This window comes from Pogona vitticeps, chromosome 5, assembly GCF_051106095.1.
Source record: "Pogona vitticeps strain Pit_001003342236 chromosome 5, PviZW2.1, whole genome shotgun sequence".
NCBI lineage: Eukaryota > Metazoa > Chordata > Lepidosauria > Squamata > Agamidae > Pogona > Pogona vitticeps.
The window spans coordinates 140250001-140277445 of NC_135787.1; the positions used below are offsets into that span (position 1 = coordinate 140250001).

At 42.3% G+C, this 27445-nt stretch overlaps 1 protein-coding gene across 1 annotated transcript in view; it reads right to left on the bottom strand.

Moving 5' to 3' along the window:
* The window catches only part of AMIGO2 (adhesion molecule with Ig like domain 2), a 34771-nt gene extending 15493 nt beyond the window's left edge, over nucleotides 1–19278 (bottom strand). The window contains exon 1 of the mRNA XM_020795545.3: nucleotides 18758–19278. The gene's annotated coding sequence lies outside the window, so the exon portion shown is untranslated. The remainder of the gene's footprint in view (nucleotides 1–18757) is intronic.
* Between the last annotated feature and the right edge of the window lie 8167 nt (nucleotides 19279–27445).

The window sequence follows — 27445 nt, forward strand, 5'->3', positions numbered from 1 at the left end:
ACTGGGAACAAAAACAGCCTCTCACATCCATATATGCACCAGAGAAACCTTGTGGATTCCAACAGTTCCTGAAGATGGAAGGTAAAACACACATAAACGTATGGAGTATACAGAATTGCATGGGCATATAAAGCTAAAAAGAAAAAGCTGCAAGGACGCTGAGCAAGAGGGGGAAAGTAACTGAAGGACTGACTATCGTATCCCTTTAGATTGACTAAAATATTCCTTTTGGTTGTTACATTTTCAAATATATTATTCCCTTTAGCAGAAAGACAAGCTGTTTAGAGGGGGAAGAGGCAAAAACACATCAGCATGTTTAGAACACACTAATCCTGGTCAGCAGAATCAGATGGCGATTTCTCGATGACCGCATTAGCAAAAGTCTGAGTCCTGGAATGAGGCTTTGCAGGGAAATGATTAAGGAAACTATTATGAATTGACAGCAAAGCCTGACAAAGGAGCCATGCCAAGCCTGCTCAAATAAAACGTCATGAAAAGCAAAGCAGACCTCTTTCACAAATTCCTTGTCTGAAATGTGTTCCTGGTAAAGACCTTCTGCTGGCTTTCATCCAACAAGGATAATCAGACACCAGAAAACATAGTAGCTTAATATTCTGATGTAGAGATCACTGCTGGTGATTACACCAAAGGACACAAAAGGTTATCAGCCCATGATACTATTCTGCCCTGCCTCTCAAGCACATGCCCTAAGGCTGCCAGCAAACTTTATTTAGATCACAGACTAGAAGAGGTATGAAGAGTTCGGATAACATGCTATTGTAAACCAGTATCATTAGACGAGATTGCATTGACATTAACCAGACTTACATGATGTACTCAAGTATATAACACAGATTGTGTTCATTTTAAACATATAGAGGTCAGCATAGCCAGAGACCCGTTCATTCATCTCTGTGAAAACCTATTGCTGCTAGCTAAGAATCTGAAAAACAGCTGTCTCTGCATTTCTGCCATATTCTGTCACTTCTTATCATATGCCACAAACTGAAAACATTCATCATATACAGTATGAATAAAAGGAGCAAGAACCAAATGAGGGAAACAGAGAGAATCCTTCCTTCTACATGATACCACTGGAAAATATCACTTTGCCCATCAATTCTAATCACTGTAGATAGTACCCAAAGAAAGATACTGTTTGAAAAAATTGTTCAGAAAAATGATCAGTGGCTAATGGCTTCTAGGAGTTATGGTACCAAAAGCAATTTTAGATATATAGAAGCATGTGCTGGGTGTGATGTTCAACAGGTAAAGTAATGTACAGGAAGTATTTAGCATAGTTTATATGTCAATCATGAGGTTTTTCGATGTTTATGACAGATGAAGCGCACTTCCCTGCCTGCATTTACCCAAATTTTCCCCAAATATTGCCATAACTCTAGCAAATACTGTATATACTCAAGTATAAGCCTAGTTTTTCAGCACTTTTTTTGCTGAAAAAGCACCCCCTCGGCTTATACTCAAGTCAGTGTCAAAATTACATGTTCTCCCCTGCAGTGTGGATGTTCTCTGGACTTCCCAGCTCATCTACGGATGCCTGCAGCCTCTGTGGGTGATCCAATGACCCAGGTTAAGTACACTGCATTTCCGCTTCCAGGACATTCCCATCCTCCTGCTTCTGCATATTCTATGTACCCACCTTCCTCCTCCCACCTTCCTCCTCCGTCCTCTGTCTCCCTCCATCTTGTTATGCAGCAATAGAGCAATAGATAAGCGCAACATCAGGTATGAGTCCTCCCTCCGCAGGCAGTGGTGTCTTGCAGTTCAGAAGGGCAGTATCTTCAAAAACATTTAACCTACTGATGCCTCAGTTAATGTAATTTTATTGGTTTCTATTTTTATTTTTGAAATTTACTAGTAGCTGCTGCATTTTCCACCCTCAACTTATACTTGAATCAATACGTTTTTCCAGTTTTTTGTGGTAAAATTGGGTGCCTCAGCTTATATTCAGATCGGCTTATACTTGAGTATATACGGTAAAGCAGTGCTATTTTTTTTCTATTTAAGTTATGTAGCCATTCCAGTTCTAATTCTGATCATGTACAAAGACTGTATTTCAGAAGAGGACGTCCATACAGTGGCATATTTAAACCCTCTTAGCAATTAATTTTCATGAGAAAACATTCATTGCCATGGAAGCCCAGAACTCCCTGGGTCTTCCTTAACATACTACTCTGCCAATAATACTAACCTCACAATGTTTGAGAGATATCTGCTAGGGGATTTATTTTACAATCTTATTTGTTCTGAATTGTGCTGATTGTATGAGAACCTTGCTGAAACCTGAAATGCTAATAAAATTTCATATTATGAATGCACTGGAATTCTCTAGATTTGAATACATCTATGTGCTGCTATACTCTCAGCCTCTGTTCAGTGCAGGTAGGGAGCAGGATTGTAGTACAATGGGAAATAATTAACAAAGTCATATGTTTTTGTTTTCTTATCCAGATGTTGAACCTCTATCACCAGAAAACAGCTGTCACAATTATATATATTGACTCCCCACAGGAATCAATACAGGCCTCTCAATGAATGCCTTCTGGAGGATATTACATGATAACTAAAACTCTGTTGCTTTCATGGAAAGGACAGCAAGAAAACCATACCCATCAACTTCAATCATATATCCGATTTCCTGTGCCCCACTACTCCATTGACCTCTGCATTTAGACTTGACAGTCTTATTAGGGCACCTCGATATTCCATGCTATCTGAAACTTTGTACACTTATGGTTCTAGGTGAGCCTTTCCTGCTGCTGCTAGGGAAAGCTAACCTAGAACTTGGTGTTGTGCAAATGTTTTGGATTACAACTGACTAGAGTATCATATCTACTATTGTGGGCAAGAAGCCCATAGAAGGAATGGAGTAGTCCTCATAGTCAACAAAAGAGTGGGAAAAGCTGTAATGGGATATAATCTCAGAACTGATAGAATGATGTCAATACGAATCCAAAGCAGACCTTTCAACATCACAATAATCCAAGTTTATGCACCAACCACCGATGCTGAGGAGACTGAAATTGACTAATTCTATGAAGACTTACAACAACTTCTAACACTGACACCAAAGAAAGATATTCTTCTCATTCTAGGAATGCTAAAGTAGGGAGTAAAGAGATAAAAGGAACAACAGGAAAGTTTGGCCTTGGAGTTCAGAACGAAGCAGGGCAAAGGCTAATAGAGTTCTGTCAAGAGAACAAGCTGGTCATCACAAACACTCTTTTCCAACAACACAAGAGGCAACTCTATACATGGAAATCACCAGATGGGCAATACCGTAATCAGATTGACTATATTATTTGCAGCCAAAGATGGAGAAGCTGTATACAGTAAGCAAAAAGAAGACCTGGAGCTGATTGTGGCTCTGATCATCAGCTTCTCATAGCAAAATTCAAGCTTAAATTGAAGAGAGTAGGAAAAACCACTGGGCTACTCAGGTATAATGTAAACCAAATCCCTTATGAATACATAGTGGAAGTGAAGAACAGATTTCAGAAACTCGATTTGATGGACAGAGTGCCTGAAGAACTTTGGATAGAGGCTCCTAATATTGTACAGGAGGCAGCAACAAAAACCATCCCAAAGAAAAGGAAATGCAAGAAAGCAAAGTGGCTGTCCAACGAGGCCTTACAAATAGCAGAAAAGAGAAGGGAAACAAAATGCAGGGGACATAGGGAAAGTTACAGAAAGTTGAATGCAGACTTCCAAAGAATAGCAAGGAGAGACAAGAGGGCCTTCTTAAATGAACAATGCAAAGAAATAGAGGAAAATAACAGAAAAGGAAAAACCAGAGATCTGTTCAGGAAAATCAGAGATATTAAAGGAACATTTTGTGCAAAGATGGACATGATAAAGGACAAAAATGGTAGGGACCTCACAGAAGCAGAAGACATCAAGAAGAGGTGGCAAGAATACACAGAGGAACTATACCAAAAAGATTTGCATATCCCGGACAACCCAGATAGTGTGGTTGCTGACCTAGAGCCAGACATCCTGGAGAGTAAAGTCAAATGGGCCTTAGAAATCTTGTCAACAAGGCCAATGGAGGTTATAGCATTCCAGTGGAACTATTTAAAATCTTAAAAGATGATGCTGTTAAAGTACTATATTGAATATGCCAGCAAGTTTGGAAAACTCAACAGTGGCCAAAGGACTGGAAAAGATCAGTCTACATCCCAATCCCAATGAAGGGCAGTGCCAAAGAATGCTCCAACTACCGTACAATTGCACTCATTTCACACGCTAGTAAGGTTATGCTCAAAATCCTCCAAGGTAGGCTTCAGCAGTATGTGGACCAATAACTCCCAGAAGTACAAGCTGGATTTCAAAGGGGCACAGGAACTAGGGACCAAATTGCTAACATGCGCTGGATTATGAAGAAAGCCAGAGAGTTCCAGAAAAACATCTACTTCTGCTTCATTGACTATACAAAAGCCTTTGACTGTGTGGACCACAGCAAACTATGGCAAGTCCTTAAAGAAATGGGAGTGCCTGATCACCTTATCCATCTCCTGAGAAACCTATATGTGGGACAGAAAGCAACAGTTAGATATGGAAACACTGATTGGTTCAAAATTGGGAAAGGAATATGACAAGGATGTACATTGTCCCCCTGCTTATTTAACTTATATGCAGAATACATCATGCGAAAGGCCGGACTGGAGGTATCTTAAGCCGGAATTAAGATTGCCGGAAGAAATATAAACAACCTCAGATATGCAGATGATACCACTCTGCTGGCAGAAAGTGAGGAGGAATTAAGGAATCTTGTAATGAGGGTGAAAGAGGAGAGTGCAAAAAACAGTCTGAAGCTCAACATAAAAAAAACTAAGATCATGGCCACTGGTCCCATCACCTCCTGGCAAATAGAAGGGGAAGATATGGAGGCAGTGACAGATTTCACTTTCTTGGGCTCCATGATCTCTGCAGATGGTGACAGCAGCCACGAAATTAAAAGACACTTGCTTCTTGGGAGAATGGCGATGAAAAACCTCAATAGCATCTTAAAAAGCAGAGAAATCACCTTGCCAACAAAAGTCTGAATAGTCAAAGCTATGGATTTCCCTGTAGTGATGTACGAAAGTGAGAGCTCAACCATAAAGAAAACTGACCGCCGAAGAATTGATGCTTTTGAATTGTGGTGTTGGAGGAGGCTCTTGAGAGTCCTCTGGACTGCAAGGAGAACAAACCTATCCATTCTAAAGGAAATCAACCCTGAGTGCTCACTGGAAGGACAGATCCTGAAGCTGAGGCTCCAGTACTTTGGCCATCTCATGAGAAGAGTCCCTGGAAATGACCCTGATGTTGGAAACGTGTGAAGGCCAAGAGGAGAAGGGGATGATAGAGGATGAGATGGTTGGACAGTGTCATCGAAGCGACCAACATGAATTTAACCCAACTCCGGGAGGCAGTGGAAGACAGGAGAACCTGGCGTGCTCTGGTCCATGGGATCACGAAGAGTCAGACACGATTAAACGACTAAACAACAAATTATAACATGCTGGTTAGCACTACACTATCAAACTAACAGACTCATTGAAAGGAAAGAGTAGAACTGAGCACGAATCTCAATGGGGGAAAGTAAAGCATTATCTTACAGAGAAATAGAAGAAAGATCCCAAACCTGTACTATGTGACTTAGGCTTAAATTAGAAGCAGAACCGCTCTCAACAGAAATAAAAACAAAGTAAAGCAGATTGTTAATATGGATAAAAAATAAGAATTAAAAAAGGTATTATTAAGATTGTGAAGAAAATAAATGTCTGGTGCAAAATAAGGAAGTAAAAATGTTAAAGACTTACTGGTTTGCGAAAGAAATAATAAAAAGTTATTTTGGTTATGTGCTAATATTGTGATAATTATTTACTTATTTTTATAATTTCTTTTTTAAATGCAATAAAGATTAACAGTTAAAAAAGAAAAGAAACATGTGTGGCAGTGAAAAGTTTTCCTGTCCCATCCTTGCTGCTGAAACTGTGTAGCAATCTAACATCCCTCCCTTACTTCCCAACTATAGCCTTGTCTCCAAACTAGAGGGAACTGGGTGAAAAAAAAGATTTACATGTTTTGCTCCTGTTAGTCTCACATCCTATAGACATGGGAAAAGCTCTGGAAAAACGACCCCCTTTGTGAGCAAACATCACACATGCTATTCCAACTATTGCCACTGGTGAAATACTCATGAATCATTCCTTGTGCCAGGAAACGTGCAGGTGGAATTCCAGATGGAACTGCTTGCGAGTCTTTCTAATAGTTGGATTAGAATAGTTAGAATTGTCCTGACAGCAACAGACTCTTCCTCTAGCAAATGAGAATCAACAAGAATATCAGATGATCGCACACTCATGGAGAGCATGAGGGGCTGGGCAAAGCATGCAATAAACCACTTTGCATGAACACCTTGTCACAAGCACCATCAGTTGCACCTGCTACATGTTACTCATCACGTTTCACTTTCATAGGATGCCATGCGATCATTTTACATTTAGCACCATGAAACACAGGCCATTAGTCACATTTCCAGCTGTAAATGCCTAGTAGAAAACCCACTGGTTCCAATCAAGGCTTCAGTCTTTCAAACTGGCCATTCCAGCTCCATTAATCTATTATCCCATTCTGATTCCACGTGCTTTAAAAAAAAAAAATTATCAGATTTAGCAAACATCCTTGGAAAAAACCAATTTCAGGTTCTCAGTCCATTTTTTAAAAAGGATTATTCATTGATATTTCCTTGGGAGTAGAGGATGGCAAGGTATTTCAGAACAAAAATTAATCTGTACAGACAAAACATTATTTTATGATACTGAGTTCGAAATGTGTATTAATAATATTTGATGATCTTCTCTTGGTAGCGCTCTCACCTTAATCCAACGCCTATTATTCTGCTTTGCCTTGGCTAACAGCATACTTCACAACTTCCTTTGCCTGATAATCAGAAGCTAATAGCAATGTTTTCACTAGAGCATAAAATCTCTTTTCCTTTTTCCTTAAAAAAGTAGCTGTGCTATACCATTTGATATTGTGTATCTGTGTGTGTCTGGCGGAGGGCATTTCCTTTTGGGGCTACAGCTGCTAGAATTCTTTGTCATGCTGACTGTGGGAGTCTAGGAGTTGCAGAATAAAAAAAGAGAAACGTCTGCTATGTTGATTTGTGGGATAAATGTGTGGGATAATAAGGGCTGGAAGATGGGTGAGGGGCCTGCTTTGAGGCATGGTCTTCTTTTCCCAAGACTATGTGCAGCCCTACCTCCAAAAATAGATTTGAGATTCTTGTCTGGAGATCTGAGGAAAAGTAACTGAGAGGGTTTCTGAGGAGATAAATACTTGCAATCTGTTTTCTCCTTATATTAGTTGTTAGCCCTGGGGGTTGATAAGATCCTTTCACCAACATTCTATCTTTCTTCATTACGTCTGAATGACAAAACCTCATAAAATATACTATGATGTATGAAGGCATATTTTATCTGACTAGGGCTTCTCCACACGGAGCACTTCTTCAGCTTTCTTTTTACCGACAAGTGCGTAGCTGCACTTCTCCAAGTCAACAGTGTCAAGGTGGGACAAGTTTTTAGTGTAATTTTCCAGGTGGCGGTGCATTTTTTGTTCTACATTGGTCTGAACTGCCCTGTCTACTCATGTGGAGCCAGCGCTGTGTTGATTTGTGCTGTTCTATGCTATTTATTCATGTGTCTTATTAAGTGACATTTCTTTGCGAGTATGCTTATGGTGGTCACCATTCTACCCCTCCCTTCCCTGTTCCAAATAAGGCCATATAACAGCACTGGGATATCAGCTGTTGCCATCTTTCAGCCCTCCCTCTCTTTTTGGAAATATATTAGTTTTGTGCTAAGGCAGGTAGATAATATCGTATAATAAAATGAGGGGGCAGATGTTTTAGAATATCAAAACTTCACATGTTTATTTCTCATTTTCACAACATGAATAAATGTTTTGTTATGATAACTTATGATTGAAGATAGAAATGTGATGATTCCTGGGAAAAGTCTCCTTTATAGAGACAGGGGTTGGTGTCAATGAGAGCTGGTTCCCCAATGATCTCCAGAGGGCAGTCAGCCTGTGCTCTCAAAGGTTGAGCTATAATGTGCCCCCTGGCAGAGAGCAAAAACAAAAAATGAAATCCAGAATAGAGAATCTTCATGAACATGTATATCCCCCACCCCATTTCTAAAGAGTTGGTGTCAAAAATCAGCTGATTGCTCACTAACCTTTCTGAGTCTCTTATCAGCGAGGGGGGGCTTGCTAAGAGCTGTGAGATTCATGGAAGGATGTGGTAGCAAAGGAATCAGCCCACAGTATCATACCACTAGTTGTGTAGCACCAAGCTTTACTTAGCAAAAGTGGGTTCCAGTACCAATGATTTTGCTGACAAGAACAGTTGCACACTGTGATGCAGTGAAATGGGTAGATACAGAGAAATGAAAAGGTTTGGGGATGGTGTGATAATGGAAGTGTGCTATAAATAGATAGTGGGTGGGTAAGGAGAATGAACTAGGCAGAGCTAGGGAGGGGAAGGTATGCGAAAGGGGAAGGCAATAAGAGGCAGGAGCAAAATGTTTGGGAGCAAACTAAGACACATGTGGACAGAATGTACATTCAGCAACAATTATCCTTGTGTGTCTGGATGCAGGTATTGGAACGACTGCCTCAAAAGACCAATCAAAACCCCAAAAAAGCAGCCTGGAATGACCAACAGAACCCTACAGTGCAGATGAACACAAGGCACTGCAATCTACTGTTCACAGTAGGAGTAGACAATTGAATGGGAGGAGAATCCTCAAAAACAAACCAGATTTTATGTATCTATTGCAAGTAAAAGGTGGATTGTAGGGGAAAATGTATTATACCTTTTATGTTATATGTATATAGATGTTTTTCATGTTTTTAGATTGATTTTATGTCTCCTAATTTAAATAACGTTCCTTACTTTTGCTGGTCAAGGACCGTAATAAAACATTATTATTATTATTATTATTATTATTATTATTATTATTATTATTATTATTATTATTATTATTATTATTATTATTATTATTATTATTATTATTATCATCATCATCATCATCATCATCATCATCATCATCATCATCATCATCATCATTATCAAGCATAATAATAATAAGCATAATAATACCTTTTATGAAAACAAACAAACAAAGGGAGTCCAGAGCTTGGAGAGTTTCTTTTACAAGTAATTAGTTACAGTTTCAAGCTGCCCCTAATTAGTACCATCAGTTACACTTTTAAAAGCTCTTCATACTCTCAACATTAACAGAGCTAGTTGTTTTTGTTTATTTTTAAATCATCACAGTACTACAAGCTATAGTGTAGCACAAAGCATGCAGCTAAAGACTGAGACCAAATCACAAGAATAGGAATAGGAACAAGAAGTAATAGTGTACCATGAAATCAATTCTGACTTGACAGAGTGCTCAAAAGTGTATTCGCAAAGTGGCTTACCATTCCCTTCTTCTGCAGGTAACCTGGGACTGTGCACCTTGCCCAAGGAAGTAATTAAAAATTTACAGCTATATCCTGAAAGGAATGAAGTCATCCCTCATCAGATTACCATTCTTCTGCGAATTAGCTACACTTTATTTATAAAGGAACCAATTACAACAACTTGTTTTTATGCATTTCCAAGCTCTGAGGGATCCATACTGCATTTTTAATTATATTGTTGCCCCGGTCCTATTGACTCATTCGGCCAGGATAAGCCTTATGCAGTTGGATATCGCTGCTAGTTAATGTGCTGCTGCTCCCATCCCTCATCATATGCCAGTCCTGTGAGCTGGTGAGCAATGAGGGTACAACTGGCAGCTTGTTAACTAGCAGGCATTTGCTGCTATAATTCATGTCATCAAACTAACCAGTGGGGCTGTACTGATAATGTTATAAAGAAGCAAAATATTACTTGAGATTGCATTGACAGAAAAATGATAATGTGGCCTGTGGACAGAGTAATGGACTAGGATTATGGAGAATACTCTGAATCCCCACTTGGCCATGGAAACTCACTAGGAGAGTGGAAATGGTAAACTACTCCTCCTTAAATATCTCAATTACTTTGAAAGCCCTATTAGGGTCACTATAAGTCGGTTATGACTTGAAAGCATAAGAACACATATACACAGCCTATATATGTCTGAGCTAGAACCCCTTTTTGCCTGTTTGGGTCATTTCCCGAATGGACATAATTAGATGCTGGCAATAGCGATGAAGCATTTGAAACACATTATCACGGTTAAGGATGATCTAACAATGTTAAACCAGCTTTTACAACAGATATGCACCAAACACTCTAATTTCAAATCTACAGGATTTCCAGTTCTATGTCTGGCTCACTGATTACTTTGGGGAAAATAGGTACAAGATTGCCACCTTTGTGTTTCAAAGCGGCTGAATTGTGAGCTTTTTGACTACCTGTCCCAAAGCATCAATAGCCCATGCATACAAAAACTCTTATATCTTTGCTAAGAATTAATTCATGTACACAGCACAAAGAGACTCAATTTATATTCCTTAAATCAAATTTATTGTTCTGTCTGGATTGTTCTTCCAAGGAGCACAAATCAAGGCATGGCACTTTGACTTCAAACATCATTTTTGATGTAAGTAATTTTTAACATTAACATTGAAATATATGCAGGTAAAAAACTGTGGGATCAATGTAGGATTTCAAACTTGGTAATGATTTAAGAACCCTTGGCTGATATTCAGTCTTTTAATTGGGCCTCCAGTATCCATACAATCCATACAATCACAAAAAGAAAATACACTGTCTTTGAATTCGATGATTTTACATATCAGGACATAATAAAAGTCATCTGGTCCTTAGGAAGTCTGAAAATTAGGTAAATACAACCTCAGATCAACAACACATGATATATTACACTCTGTTATGATTTATTTAACAAAAATAAAGCCAAAATGGAAAAGCTATGTGTGAAAAAATTAGTACATATTATGATTCAATAGCTTGTAGAACCAGCAGCAATAACTTGAAGTAATCGTTTTCTGTATGAATTTTTCAGTCTCTCACATCATTCTTTACAATGCTGCTTCAGTTCATTCAGGTTTTGAGACAGTTGTTTATGCACAACTCTCTTAAGCATTTAAATTGGGTTGAAGTCTGGACTTTGACTGGACAATTGCAACACCTTGATTTTTTTTTCTTTTTCAGCCATTCTGTTGCAGATCTCCTGATGTACTTGGGATTATAGTCCTGTTGCATGACCCAATTTCAGCCAAGCTTTAGCTGGCAGACATTTGACTCTAGAATATATTGGTATACAGAGGGGTTCATAATCGACTCAATGACTGCAAGGTGGTCAGGTCCTGTGGCTGCAAAACAAGCCCAAATCCTAAGCCCTAGATGTCAGGCCTGTACTTCCTTACAAACAACACCCCAATTTCAAGCAAATACTAACACACAACAGACTACACAACACTGATTCAGAGATGGGAAGGAAACTGTGCTACAAACCCAATGTGGATCTGTCCTCACATCTGCAAATTCCAACAATGCCACACACAGCATATAGGGTGTGTTTACTTGTTCCTTGCTTGTGAGATCTATGCTATCCTTTACCAATAATACCCTTCTGCATTCTATGCAAAAGAATCAATGGAACTGAAACGTCATTGTTCATCCTGCAAAATGATCTCCTGAGGGAGGGAGGCAGGAGGAGTGTAAACCTGCTGGGTTACCACTAATCATGGTATCCATCTGAGATGGCTATCGAGTTTAGGGTTTGGGTGTTCCATTCTTTATTTTAATGTTGTGAGCCACTTTGGATCCCTTGTTGGGAGAAATGTGGTATAACAACAACAACAACAACAACAACAACAACAACAACAACAACAACAACAACAACAACAACAACAACAACAACAACAACAACAACAACAACAACAACAACAGCCCTTCTTCAAGGGCTGATCTCACATGGTACAACTTGGGGACTTTGTTATGGTGTTTCTCAGGGTTCAGCCATTTCCCCAATACTTTTAATTATCTATATGAAATCATATGCTAGGAAAAATCATATGGGTGAGATTTGGAGTTTGTTGTCATCAATATGTGGATGACACACAGCTCTATGTCTCCTTTTAGTCATCTGCAGGTGATGCAGTACAGATCCTTCTTCCTAGTGTCAATAATGGACTGGATAAGGCCGAAAACTGAAACTGGACCCAGAGAAGATGGAGATCCTACTGTTGGCAGGATTTTCAGACCAGTTAGAGGGATATTTACCTCACCTCAATGGGCTTACAGTCTCCCTGAAGGATCAGGTTTGCAGCTTGGGTGTAGTCTTGGACCCAGCTTTCTCTATAGAAGTGCAAATATCTGGCCAGAAGTGTTTTTCATCAACTTAGTTTGATTGCCTAGCTGTGCCCTTACCTGGAGAAGAAATGCCTAACAACAGTGGTTCATGTGCTAGTAATCTAAAAATTAGACTACTGTAATGCTCTCTACATAGAGCTGCTCTTGAAGTTTGTATAGAAACTAAAGCAGGTTCAAAATGAGGCAGCCAGACTGATCACAAGTACCAGCAGGTATGATTGCATACCCCACCCTCCAGTCTTGGTATGTCTTCATTGGCTCCCTGTTAGTTTTCCCTATCACACTCACTCCCGCAGTCCATGATGTTAAAAAGTGTGACATAACTTTTCAATCTAACCTGATACTCTTTCATTATCATCATCAAAGAACTGCAGAGCTGCAAGGAATCGTATGGATCATCGAGTCCAGCCCCTGTCAGGGAAGCACAGTGGGAAACTGAACTCCCAACTTCTGCCTCCACAGCCAGAGACCTAAACCACTGAGCTATCCAGCTGTTCTTGAATTATCTGAAACTAACTATTTTAGGGAGAAAACCACTGCAAAACACGACTGGAGAGAGAAACAGCTGAGATAAGATACAATTGGATGCAGGAAACTCACTTAAAAGGACTGAATATCAATTAAGGGTTCTTAAGTCATTAACAAGTATGAAACCCTGCACTAATTTCTAGTTTGCCACCCATGTCAGCTATGCTATTGTTACCCTAGAGAGACCATTAGCACTAGTCACAGCCTATTCTGTTACTAACCAACCATTGTCACTTTGTTCATTATCTGTACTCCCAGCTCTACTTTGTATACATATGACAGTCATTTTGTCTGGCTTTTATATCTGAAAAAGAGGACTTGATCCACAAAAGGTTAGCTTTTAAGGAGCCACAATGTTTTTGTCTTTTTTCTTTTCTTTTGTTTGCCTGATATACTTACATAGACTAATACAGCTCCTTCTCTGAAAACTACAACATGGGAAAATGGTGTGTGCACCCTGGGTTTACCTGTAAGGTAAAGGTAAAGGTTCCCCTTGACAATTTTTGTCCAGTTGTGTTCGACTCTAGGGGGCGGTGCTCATCCCCGTTTCCAAGCCATAGAGCCAGCGTTTTGTCCGAAGACAATCTTCCGTGGTCACATGGCCAGTGTGACTTAGACACGGAACGCTGTTACCTTCCCACCGAGGTGGTCCCTATTTATCTACTTGCATTTGCATGCTTTCGAAAGTCTAGGTTGGTGGGAGCTGGGACAAGCGACGGGTGCTCACTCTGTCGTGAGGATTCGATCTTACGACTGCTGGTCTTCTGACCCTGCAGCACAGGCTTCTGCGGTTTAGCCCACAGCGCCACCACATCCCTTTACCTGTAAGAGTTGGTTCTAATTTATAGTATCCAATGCTAGTTGGGCAATTCAATACAAAACACTAAACGTTTTCTTTAAGAAATGGATGTGTAAGGGAATATCCTTTCCCTCCCACGTCAGGAACAGAAGACACATTAGGAACCTCTTTATCTTCTCAAAGATGATAGAACAGACCAATATATGATTCAATTCTTCAATTCAATTCTTCAACATTCTTCAATATTCAATCAGTTGATTCTCTATGATTCAATTCTTCAAAAAACCCCTCTCATTTATGAATGTGGGATACTGTGCTTCTGTACCTATGATTTGAAAAGCCAGACATGACCCCATATTGCTGCAAAACAGAATGCCCATGTTGCCAGCAGGAAAAAGGATGTCAAGCTTTGCATAGCAAAGGGAAGCCTGAATGTTGACAGCACCAACGGCAGCAGTCAAGATGGTCTACAGCAGAGGTCCCTCACTCCCAGTCTGCTGCCCAGTGCTGGTCCGTGGCCTGAGCTGGACTGGCCCGCGGAGACAGACCTCCCGCCCCAGCCCACCCAGCACACACGCACCCCGCACAGCTGATTTGTGCATGTGCGTGTGCTCCAGCGTGCCCATGCTAGCACCACACCACTGTTTGCGCATGTGCATGGGTGCCTGTACAAGTGCTGCACTGCTGTTTGTGCATGCACACAAGTGCGGGGTGCCCTGCCTTCCCCAGCCGGTCTGTGGGGTGAAAAAGGTTAGAGACCCCTGGTCTATAGGATATCCTCTTGTGCTTATTACTACTCATATTTGTTGAAAAACATCCCTGAGAATTGCTTTGTGTTTGGATGAAAATGGTTAAATGATGAAAAAAAGGATTCTACTTCTGGGATTTTCCCTTGCGTGGTGCTGGGAGACTCATGTTCAACACCTTGACCATTTGCCTGTGAGCTCCATGATTCTTCATAATATTTCACATACATATGAAAAACCTGGATTCTCAAACATGGCAGAATAGATCACTGTACAGTATAGATGATGAAAACTGCACACAGTGACAATACTACATCAGCAGCCTGTCACAACTCTGCATTGTGGCTAATAAACAAATGTATCTCATTCACTATATAAGAGTAAAGGAAATGTAAGATGCTCTGTTTGTTTCAGAAAGTTAATCTTTTTAAATAGGTTTTGTATACTTACATCTTTATAATTATGTATAATATTAGGACCAGCAGATTTATGTATACTCATGCAACTGATATACTGATACCAGTCTGATGTTTTCCAATGCTGACTCCTGTGTAGCCAAATTTTTGCAAGGGAAGTTATGGACTGGGGAGAGAAGTTAGGGCAGGGAACCCTGAGGCTTGCCACAGTATAAAACATCTTTAGGGGGAGAGAAGCAATGGGGTGGAGGTATGAGAAAATAGCCCAATAGGGGTGGAGCAAGGTCAAAGGACATCTACATGGGTCATTTACTCTGCAGTTTCCATTGGACTTTACATCAAGGAAATTGAATTTAAAATTAGTGACTATATGATGCAAAGCTAACTTGGGGGGGGAGCCCAGTGGGGAATTGTGTCTTTTTAGTGAGGGAATCATCATTTTTTTACTTCAGGCATCAGATATGGTGCAACTTGCCTCCATTTGCTGGTATCATTTTTTCCTACTTTCTACTCTGTGTAAATCACCTGATCCAACTCAAAGGCACATGCATGGAACACTTCAACTGAGCACTCCTTGTTTCTTCTTCTTTTTAAAAAGGTTTTTAAGCCAGCGCTGGAACAGCATATTGGTAAATTACTTAGGAAAAATTTTAAAAGTTGGAAATTGCCAATTAGCACCTTGTCAAATCAAAGGTGGTGGTGGTGGTGGTTAGTCCACTATCAAAGTGAGAAGCGTCTCTTTCATGAGAAATTTGTCTCTATCTTTCATGAAAAACTTGCAGTCATTGACTATAGCAATTTCACCCACAGAAACCGGCAGCAACTTGTAGCAGGGAACTCTGGATCACAGTGGATCTAAGAGTGTTTTTCTTGTTATATATTTGCAACATCAGAGGGTACGGAATGGAGAACAAATGTATGTGTTATTGGGACAAACTGAACCGAGAGAAGCCATAATAAAAGCATTCTAGGCTTGTATCTTGTGCACTTGGATATTATAATTTGCATGTTTTAGTGTGTTAAAAAGAAAATAAAAACAACATGGGAAATTTCAAGTTGTCAAAATCCATTCGACTTGAAGAAGAGACTAAATTTTGATGTGATCATCTGGAATGGAAAAATCCCAGGTGTCTGGCCTACCCAGTCACACAGAAAATTGATGCTGAGGCATGAGAATCTGAAGCATTTTTTTCAACTTCTCTTCCAACCGGGAGATCTTAATATTTCCAAGTTTGTTAAAACCAAGTTTATTATAATTTTTACCAATTAGATTCAACTGTACCTACATTTTATTTTTGGGAAAAGCTTGCCATTTTTAGTATAAGATAACCCACACTTTAACACATAAAAGGCATTTATTACAATGTCTTTTTCATCATTTGGGGATAAGGCTATATTTAAAAAATCCATAATCACACTTTTATGAAAGATCCAGATTTAAACAAGATATTGACACTGATTTCAGCTGATCTCCCTCAGACTCAAATGTCTGGTTATTTTTCTTCATAAAAGAAAAGCTGATGTAGTTCCATTCTAAAATGCAAAATGCCCACTAGTTTTGGATAAAAACCAACTCTATTAATAATTCTTCCTCATTAACTTTGGTATAAGAAGGGAATGTGAATAAATTTGTGCAGATCACCTACCAACCTGCTTTTTAACAGTAGCCCTTTCGGTTAAACAGAGGGAAAACCCTCATTCGCAACAAAACCTTTAGGCTGCAACATGAGCCATGTTTACTTGGAAAGCAGGATCCATTGAAAGGAAGGAAACTTACTTCCTAGTCAGATATGTTTATTTGGGACAGCAGTGTAATTGATTAATCAGCCAGACAGAATTAATTAAAGAACATACTGTAGCCCCGTTTTACTCATAGAAGAGCATTAGCATTTTAACTCTGTTTCGATCATCACACACATTATGAAAAGAAGAAGAGGAGGACAAATCTCAGGTGTCTGTTCCATGTAAACAAGAGATTTTACAGAGAATTAAAGGTACAGCATATCATCACTTTTGGATTTAATGTCAGCAATCATGGAATGCTACAGTTGCAACCCCCTCCTTTTATTTATGTAGATATAATTATAATCTGTGACACTTCCGTAGAATCAGAGATGACAGAAACAAAGACCAATTCTGATGGTCAAACTGGTGCCAGATGTCAATGAAACAAAGGTTTCAGAAATTGCCACCAGTTTTTATTCTGTCCGTCACAGGCCAGCACTACCACTCTGTTAACCTTGCTGTAACCTGCCATTAAATTTATCCTCACATCTTCCAACTAAGAGACCACATTTTTTCTTCTTACCGAGTCCCACTGTTCCAAGTTTCAACATTCCACCTCCTTCTGTTAGTGAGCTGCAGGGAATATACTAATTTCAGCTGTCCAGCCGTCCACTTGGTTCACCCAGTTTTGCACCAAGCTTTGCTTCCCTCTTTGACTTTTCTTTTAATTTTTTTTACCTTTACATTTTAACAGGGCAATCCCACACATTTTCCAGGAGACATGCCCACTGAGATCAATGAGACATGCATCTATGTAAGTGTGTGAACAGCTCTGCAGTCCCAATGCACTTCTCTACCAGTCCACTGAATTCTACATCTTCTTGCTCCATTGTTCTTCAGGGAAAACACTGGCATCTCAGCTTTTTGCTTGATCACCCCTTGATATATTTCTTCTTCAATTCTGCTCCTCTCCCTTGTCACCTCACCTTTTCAGTTTTACACGTGCAACCACCTTATTCTCTTTTTCCTTAAAAACCTGGTGTCACTAGTTTCTACCTTCATGTTGTCCCCCTCAGAAAAACACCGCAGGGGGGGGGAGAATGCATTACCAAAGGGGTGGAGGAACCATAGAGGACAGTGCTTTCCATAAAATCTGCACAGGATCATTTATACATAAAGGTACAAATTTAAAAATAATCACCATTGGGGAAGCCCGTAACCAGGTAGACCCCCTGCTTCCATAGCCAGCTATCCAGCTGCCAGTGATTGATGGCCAGTTTTAAATGTCTTGTTCTCACATGGTTCTTCTTCTTCAAACCAAAGTTGGGGTGTGCACCCCCTCAAGCTGCAGCTTCAGTAGAGGAACCAGCTCTCTAAAGTAGGGCCCGTGACTACCCTAATCTAAGGTACGCTTTCTACACCCAAGTTCCAAAACATCCACGGCACCATAAAATAGGGCTAGGAAATAGCCAGCCAGAAGGTGTTGGACTCCGGTTCCCATTAGCCCCTAACAGCCCAGACACTATTGAAGGATGATGGAAGTGGGAACTCAGCAGCGTCTGGAAGGCCAGATGACTCCTTCCATCCCTATTCCAAATAGTCATCTCCTTGCATTTTGCAGGGCTGTGATACCCTGGCAAAGACTTTAGGAAGCAAACAGGAGAAGACTCGAGAGTTGACTGAAAAGTGGTTTCTTTCCCGCTGCCGGGACAACTCATCCCACCCACGGCTACCGGAATCTCGAGTCCATTCATAAATCTCATCTCGGCAAACCACTTCGCAGACCGCTCTTAGGGCTGCGGAGCCGGATAGGAAAAATATTTTATGGGGGGGCGGGGGGATCGCTTATCGCCATGATCTGAAGGCTTGCTCGAGGCACCAACGCATACCCCACGTCGGATTTACACGTCGATGTGAATTCTGCTGAACAGAGACGGGTTTGAAGCCCGGCTTCCTCGGCGCTCGCGACCCTGAGCTTACCGAAATTACGATAATAATAAGAACAACAACAGCAGCAGCAACAGAGGTTGCGGAGAGAGCCTGAGGTCGTGACCCGCCGGCCTCCCTCGGAAGCCTGGTGGGGAGCGCTTCCCGGGGAGAGAAGCCCCACGCGTGGGAGCCTTCGGTCCCGCAAGCGATCCTCTCGGGCGCTTACCTCGGCTTCTGAAGGGGCTCCACCCGGGGCTTCATGGCAGATCGCGGGGAAAGGCTGGCCCCGGCACCGAGGACTGTGCTCTGCTCCTCGTCCTCGTCCTCCGCCGCCGTTCATGCTCCTTTCCCGGGTCCCTACAGCAGAAGTTTGAGGACGCGGCAGACCCGATGAGGACAAAGCGCGGCGGCGGCGGCGGCGGCAGCCTAGCGCTCCGAGCGCGCTCTCCCCGCTCCTCGGGCATCTGCTGCTCCGCCGCCGCCGCCGCCGCCGCCGCCCACCCCTCGACGGCGGATTGGCTCCCGGCGGCCCAACCGAAGCCAGGCGCCTCCGGATTGGGGAGCGAGACGGTCCCCGCGGCGACTGTCCGAGCGGCGGCGGCGGCGGCGGCGGAGGTTGGGTGCCGGTCTCCCCGCGGCGCCACCGGCCCACCCCCTCCCGCCGCCTTGCTTCAGCCCTGTCCCGATCCACGAATGGCCGCCCTCGCGAGCTCGCAGGCTGGCCGGACCCTGGCTCTGGTGTACGTGTGTGGCGCGCCCGTGTGGCACAGCATGTCCACCGAGGAGGCGTGCACACGAGGACTGGGGGAAAGGGAGGGGGTGGGAGGAGATGGCCTTGCTCCGACTCTGGAGGCTCTCCCTGTAGGAACACCAGCGAGAGGGGGAAAAAAAATAAAGTTGCCGGCCATTGAGAACCGCGCGTATGCAGCTGACTTGTCTTTCAGTTCAGGCTTTAAAAGGCCAGCTGCTCTGTCCCGTTAAAACAGAGTATATATACTGTAGCGACTGCTGTCTGGATCAGAAAGGTTCACGAGGATGGTGTTCGCTTTCTTGGTGGCAAAGTTTTGAATTTCTGGTTAAATTTTCTAGCAGAAGTGCAGGGATTTGCAGAGCAGAATAGCTTCAAATTCCCCTAAGCAGTCCACCCCTTATCTCATCAACTGGCACCTATGGTCTCAATAACTCAGAGACATTATAAAATCCATTTGTAGGTGGAAGAATAAAACTTTCTTTATTTGCAGTTATGAACAGATAAAAAAGGAAACTGAGAAACATGACTGCTTTCAACAACAGACCTCATGGCACAGTGGTTAAACTGCAGTACTGTTGAATCTCAGCCCTCCCTCCTTCTGAGGTCCGTAAACTGAGTACTGTACCCAGCTTGTGGGGGATGGGCAATGAACAGCCCGCATAATTAAACTGTAAACCTTCCAGGGAGTGCTTTAAGCACTATTTGTTGTTGTTTAGTCGTTAAGTTGTGTCCGACTCTTCGTGACCCCATGGACCAGAGCACACCAGGCCCTCCTGTCTTCCACTGCCTCCTGGAGTTGGGTCAAATTCATGTTCGTAGCTTCGGTGACACTGTCCAACCATCTCATACTTTGTCATTCCCTTCTCCTCTTTCCCTCACACTTTCCCAACATCAGGGGGTTTTCCAGGGAGTCTTCTCTTCTCATGAGATGGCCGAAGTATTGGAGCCTCAGCTTCAGGATCTGTCCTTCCACTGAGCACTCAGGGTTGATTTCCTTCAAAAATGGATAGGTTTGTTCTCTTTGCAGTCCAGGGGACTCTCAAGAGTCTCCTCCAGCACAATTCAAAAGCATCAGTTCTTTGGCGATCAGCCTTCTTTATGGTCCAGTTCTCAGTTCCATACATCGCTACTGGAAAAACCATAGCTTTGACCATGTGGACCTTTGCTGGCAAGGTGATGTCTCTGCTTTGTAAGATGCTGTCTAGGTTTGTCATCACTTTCCTCACAAGAAGCAGGCTGCTGTCACCATCTGCAGTGATCATGGAGGTCAAGAAAGTAAAATCTGTCACTGATCTGTCACTATCTAAGCACTATAGGTAAAGGTTCCCCTTGACATTTAGTCTAGTCATGTCCGACTCTAGGGCACAGTGCTCACCTCCGTTTCCAAGCCATCGAGCCAGTGTTTGTCCATAGACAGTTTCCATGGTCACGTGGCCAGCGCAACTAGACACAGAACACTGTTACCTTCCCACGGTGGTGGTACCTATTTATGTACTTGCATTGTTACATGCTTTCGAGTGGCTAGGTTGGCAGGAGCTAGGACAAGCGACAGGAGCTCACTCCATCGGGTGGATTCAATCTTACGACTGCTGGTCTTCTGACCTTGCAGCACAGGGGCTTCTGCGGTTTAACCCCTGTGCCACCACATCCCTTTTTAAGCACTATAGGGTGGTATATTTGCTTTGCTTTTACCTCAAGAGAGTCTAGAAAGGGGAAAAGGACTGAGCAGAGTGGCGTGGCTCTCTCTGAATTCAGAAGCAAGAGAGAACTTTTGGTTAGTGCTGGATGGATTGACAGTCACCCCAGCCCAGAAAGGTCCTTCCTAGCCAAGCCTACTAAAGGCAGCATGCAAGGTTGCAAAAAACTCCAAATAGTATTACTGTACAGAAATAAGAATAGACTTGTGTTACAGGAGACTATAGCCCTGTATCGTCATGACCAGCAGATGTTGTTATTTGCTTTCAAGTATATTCCCATTGGTTGTTGTGGGGTTTTCAGGCTCTTTGGCCGTGTTCTAAAGGTTGTTCTTCCTAATGATTCGCTAGTCTCTGTGGCCGGCATCTTCAGAGGACAACACTCTGTGCTCTGGTGCAGTTTGTTTGGGAGTGTTTATAGCTGTTGAATCAGCTTTTGTCCTTTTCAGGAGATGGGTGATTATGGGGATCAGTGTGTTTTTGTTGTGGGTGTATTGTTGTGATAAGGAGGAGAGATTATCAGTCACTATGATTGATAGGTGTTGTTAGCTGGTCTTTTGTGTGCAGTGATCACCGGTCCTTGTGGCTGGGTTGAATTGACCTTTTGCAGGCTGTATTTTTCAGTGCTGGGAACCATGCTTTGTTGAGTTTTAAACTTTCTTCTTTTTTGTTGAAGCTCTGCTGGTGTTTGTGGATTTCAATGGCTTCCCTGTGCAGTCTAACATAATGATTGCTGGTGTTGTCCAGTATTTCAGTATTTTGAAATAGAATTCATGTCCAACTTGTTTCAGGGCATGTTCAGCTACTGCCAATTTTTTTGGTTGTTTTAGTCTGCAGTGTCTCTCATGTTCTTTAATTCTTGTGTGGATGCTTCGTTTTGTGGTTCCAATATATACCTGGCCACAACTGCAAGGTACCCTGTATACTCCTGCAGTGGTGAGGGAGTCCCTTCTGTCCTTTGGTGACCGTAACATTTGTTGTTGCTTTTTTGTGGTGGGCTTCAATACTGTTTGTAGGTTGTGTTTTTTCATAAGTTTCTACATGCGGTCCGTGACCCCTTTGATGTATGGCAAAAATACTTTATGGCTACTCCAAAAATGAAATCACAAGAGCCATCAAACCAAGAAAACAATACCAAACTGAGAGGAAAAACAGCTACCCACAAATAAAGTATACCCAGCCGTGAAAGCCTTCACAAATATCTTGCCATTGATGGTGCCCCTATGAATGATTGACCTCTGGAATATCATGTCATCAACTGCTTGCTCAAGTCAGGTAAATTCAAGGCTGTGGCTTCCTTTATTGAGTCAATCCATTTCCATTAGATAAGGGGAAGAAGAAGTGAGAGCTGCACGTGCAATTGGAAGCTGCTGAAAAGGAGACTGAAAAGAAGTAAAAAATGGATGGGAACAGCCATATAATGAAGGACCTAATTCTCCATTTTATGTTGGTCTTATATGTATGTTTAAGAAAAAATGGGGGGGGGGGGTCACTCAGAAGTACCAAAACTCTCCAGTAATCTCTGTCTAATAGAGGAGGGCAGCTTTCTGAGGCCACGGTTTTGCTCTCAAGATGCTCCAGCAGGTTCCCAGACCACCAACAAAATGTGCAAAACTGAAAAAGAAAACCCTCACCAACAACCAACAAACTGGGAGCCAACTTCAGCGGGTTCTCCAACCTCTCTGGAAAGAAAACAAATGCTTCTGGAGGGTTTCAGGAATGGCAACCAATGTCCATACAGGGAAAGACTAGTTTGATGCCAGGAGGGCAGGGAAGCCTGAGGGGCCCAGGAGGTCTACTAACCATCTTTAGGACCTCCCCCCATACTTTGTCCACTCCTCTTTCAAGGAAGCTGAGTCCTGGGTCAGTGTGCTGGGACTTCAGGTCCCACACTTCTTGAACAAAAGGTTGCAAACACAACAGTATTTTCCACTGTACATCTTTGGATTCCTTGTAGGTGGAACATGAGAGCTCTAGTCTAGATACCCCATGTTTTGAAGGATCATACTTTGAAGATCTTGATCTCAGTAGGTGGGGGCACAAGGGGGAAACTTAGAGTGAAATCTACTAGTAAGTTGCAACTAGAGTAAACAACTTACTTACAACAATCAGTGGAACCAACAGAGGTGCTGACTCACCAAATCCCCACTTACTCAATGGGCCTACTCTAGTTGTTACTCACAATTGGATTTCCAGCACTGAATCACATGCAGGCATGTTATGAGTGCACAAAAGAGCTGCACTGTTTGTTCTGCACCATGCCTTCTCCTTAACTCATTCTAGACTAAGGTTTCTTGTAGCTCGTATTCTCAAAAGACAAATGGCACGTCCAAAGCCTTCCGGGATTCCTTGTTGCCCATCCCATGTGTAAACTCTGTCTGTGGGAACTCAGTTAATGGAGACAACTTTTGCACAAGTTCAAATGCTTTTTTATTTTGGGTGTGTCAGTCCTGGCTTTAAACGATAATGAATCCTCCCCCCCCCCCCCCGTGCAGCCCAACCTTGTGTTTGTTTACTAAGGACGTTTCACTAAACCCAATGGGCATATAAGTGTATAGAGAAACAAAGATTCAGAGGTGATATGACAGCCATACTTGTCATCTGTAGGGCTGCCACAAGGAAGAAAGAGCAAACTTGTTTTCTGCTATTCCAGAAGAGTAGGACTTGAACTGAGAAAATTACAGAAAAAGTGATTATGGCTGAACATTTAGAATAACTCCCTGATCATAATGGCTGTTTGACAGTTGGAGGAATAACCTCAGAAAGTGGCCAACAACTCTTGGAAATCTTTGAACAGAAGTTGGATGGTGATCTGTTAGGGATCCTTTAGCTGTGGGACTGACTGAGATGACCCTTGTGTTCCCTTCTAGTTATGCCATTCTATGATTTGATGATAGGGCAAGAGCTTTAGCAAGGCTTCTGAAAAGTTGTGGCAGAGCTGTTCAGATTCTGTGACAGCCCATGTTGGAGAATGGATGGCTGAGAATACATTTCCAAAGGCTGCAGCTATTAGGAAGAAATCTACTGAAGCTTTAAACCAAGGGGCAACAGGCATGTGACGACTCTTCTGGTTCTGCTCTGGCGAGAATCTTCCTAAAGGACGGAAGCTAAGCCTGGAGGATTTCCTTCTCAAATAAGCAGAGGACTTTAGTACTGTTGCCAAATTTCACTTGCCATCTGTCTTGTGGGCTGTTCATCATCCAGGTTGATTTTTTTTTTTAAATGTTTTTCTGTTATTTCCATCAGTTGTAAGCTTTGCCTCGCCTCCTGCACCGGTAGAGGCTTCCCCCATGTTCCTGGGAATTAACTGAAGTAATGATGCTGCTTCCTTTTTCCATGCAGTCTCCGCAGTGAGCAAACCAGAAACAGAAGCACATACAACAGTTGTCCTGCTGGGAAGAAGTTTGCAAAGATTCACACTTCAGGATACTTGCTGTCATGACAGGAAATCTCAATGTGTTTATTTCTGACTAGTTTATTATCTATTACCAACTATGTAAGATTTTAAGAAATGAAGGAGATAGGGCTGAAGGAACACCTCTAGCTATGCAGCAAAAAAAAAAGTCCAGGAACCTACAGATCAAAATTAACTTCAAATCCCTTCACAGTTGATTGCCCCTTATTGCTTAGCTCTTCTCAGCTAATACTTACTGTCTAAATAACTCACTCAGAGACACTGTTAAGAAAAAGAACAAAATTTCAATTTACTCACAGTTCTGAATAAATCAAAAACAGCATATTGTAGGGGGGGAAAGTAACTGGTTACATGAAGGACTGACTAGCTTCATGACTGACTACATGACAGACTCAAAAACTGACTCCAGTAGTCTGACAGACTACATTACTAACTGTCCACTGACTGAAAAAGAGCATAGGGGGTGGTGGGGATTCTTAAGTAAAGACACATGGCTTTCTTCAAAATCTGGGGCAGAGACGGAGCAATTGGTTCCTGTTGGATTGATTGACAGTCATCACAGCCCAGAAAGGTCCCTCTGAGCTAAAACCTCTTCAAGGTTACCACCTTAAAGAGATTTTTAGCTGGGAGGGACCTTTTTATAGGTTGCTAAATTCCAACAGGATCTACCCAGCAGCAATGGGGTACTGGACAGAGTGGTGGACTAGGGAACAGGAAAGCTGGGTTTGAAGACTCAAGTAAGTGAGCCAAACCACCGTTACTAGGAATTCTCAAATGGTACAGATGGAAAATGAAGTAGCAGTACCCTGATGTGACATTACACAGTATTTTGTTAATATCCCTTAATATAAAGTATTTGATTGTTTGTGATCTGTCTGTTCTGCAGTTCTGTGAAAGTCTACAGTTTGATCTTGGGTTCACAATTCAGGATCTTGACCATTTCAGCTGGCTTTTTTGAAGCTAAGATTCTTGCCCTTATTATTGAAGCATACAGCTTACTGGAATGTTAGAAATCTGCATGTTCATGTGCATTTGTAGACCCAAACAACCATGGTGAATTTCCAGTGATGGAGGGCAAGGAGAATCACACTACCTTGCCCAGCTCATTCTTTTCTGTAAGTGGAATAATCTATACAGAAGAGGCACAATGCCTCCTGCAAAAATGCAGAATACAAAGAATTTGCATAGAAAGTATAATGAGGTCACAAATTTCACCCTTTTATGGAGCAAGGAAAGTAGTACAGAGCTCTGACTAAAACTTTTGAACAAGGTGCAAAAGATAGCAAAATAGACCAATACATAGGCATCCTTCAGTCTCGAGAGACTATGGTAACATGCTCTGAATTGAGGAGTGTCCTCTCCAGAGCATGAAGCCCGGGTAAGGTAATATGGAGGACAGGCTGTTACCCAAGCAGCAGATCCCCCCTCTCCACATTGCTGAAATGGTCCAATGGAAAGGCAAGAGCCAATACAACTGGTTCCAGCAATGTCGCAGGAGTTGGCAGAACGACACATACTGCCTTCGGGACTCCAGCTCCGGATTTTGCCACAAGGTTAACTCCTGAAGCCTTTTCCATGAGTGGATATAGCCACAAGGCAGTGGAGGTTTGAAATTGGAGTTTTCCTTCTCCTAGATGGGCTGCCTTCCATGGCTGATGAGCCCCACCTACCCGGCCTGCTCTTTAATAGTGCAAAAGTATGATCTGATCCTTAAGACTTTCCTGACTCCCCGGCTTATGCAAATCTCATTGCCTTTCCTATTTATCATATTAAGGCCAGATATAAAATTTGAGAATTTTGCGCGCCGTTCGGCCAATAGACCAATAAGCAAGCCAGTATTAGAGTACTTGTCTACCAGTTCACTGTTGCACTGATACAGGGGTATTCGTTGTCATTTAGTCATGTCCGACTCTTCGTGACCCCATGGACCAGAGCATGCCAGGCCCTTCTATCTTCCACTGCCTCCCGGAGTTGTGTCAAATTCATTCTGGTAGCTTCGATGACATTGTCAAATCATCTCATCCTCTGTCATCCCCTTCTCCTCTTGCCTACACACTTTCCTAACATCAAGGTCTTTTCCAAGGAGTCTTCTCTTCTCATGAGATGACCAAAGTATTGGAGCCTCAGCTTCAGGATCTGTCCTTCCAGTGAGCACTCAGGGTTGATTTCCTTTAGAATTGATAGGTTAGTTCTCCTTACAGTCCAGGGGACTCTCAAGAGTCTCCTCCAGCACCACAATTCAAAAGCATCACTTCTTTGGCGGTCAGCTTTCTTTCTCTTCCAGCTCTCACTCCCATATGTCACTACAGGAAAAAACCATAGCTTTGACTATGCGGCCTTTTGTTGGCAAGGTGGTGTCTCTGTTTTTTAGGATGCTGTCAAGGTTTGTCATCGCTTTCCTACCAAGAAGCAAGCGTCTTTTAATTTCGTAGCTGCTGTCTCCATCTGCAGTGATCATGGAGCCCAAGAAAGTAAAATCTGTCACTGCCTCCATATCTTCCCCTTCTATTTCCCTTGAAATAGCTGAGCGTCCTTTCAGCTTTGGCCCAAACACTTCATTAGCTTTGGAGCTACTTGTACTTGTCCTCTGCTCTTCCTCAGTAACATGTTGGATGCCTTCTGGCCTGAGGGTCCCATCTTCCAGCGTCATATCTTTTAGCCTTTTGTTTCTATTCATGGGGTTTTCTTGGCAAAGATGCTGGAGTGGCGTTGCCAGTTCCTACTCCAGGTGGACTGTGTTTAGTCAGAACTCTCCACTATGACCTGTCTGTCTTGAGTGGCCCTGCGTGGCATAGCCCATAGCTTCCCTGAGTTACTCAAGCCCCTTTGCCACAACAAGGCAGCAATCTGTGAAGGGGACAGGGGTGTTAGTATCTGTGTAATCTTACCAGTGATGGGATAGATGGCAGACGAGCAGAGTGCGTACAGTTAGTCTCCATAGTGAGCAACTTATAGCTCTCCTAACCCTTGTTTAGGCTCTCTAGGACTAATGGGAACTGCCACAGTCATCCACCCTGGCAGACTGTTCACCTTAAGTGAAGTTAGCAAGTCATG